A 301-nucleotide genomic window follows, 5' to 3' on the forward strand; every position below is an offset into this window, starting at 1 on the left:
GCCATTGTCTTCGTTAGCAGCTTGTGGACACATTTCCTATGTTTACGCACGCTTATCTTCGGCGCCAAAACGGACGACCTTTGTTAGCGCTAACGACCTGTTTGTTCTACGCGGCGGAGATGCTCTCGTCCCAAATTGGAAAGTATGTGTCTGGATAGTGTAGTTTTCTATGCCTTTTCGTTTTTTTTTTTTGGGGGGGGGAGATACTGCTCCGATTTTGATAAGGGGAGGAGGAAGTTCGACTCACCTCTGTGACCTCAGGATTGACGAACTCGTTTATGACGGATGATATTATCTACGC

This window comes from Penaeus monodon, chromosome 23 (assembly GCF_015228065.2).
Source record: "Penaeus monodon isolate SGIC_2016 chromosome 23, NSTDA_Pmon_1, whole genome shotgun sequence".
Classification (NCBI taxonomy): domain Eukaryota; kingdom Metazoa; phylum Arthropoda; class Malacostraca; order Decapoda; family Penaeidae; genus Penaeus; species Penaeus monodon.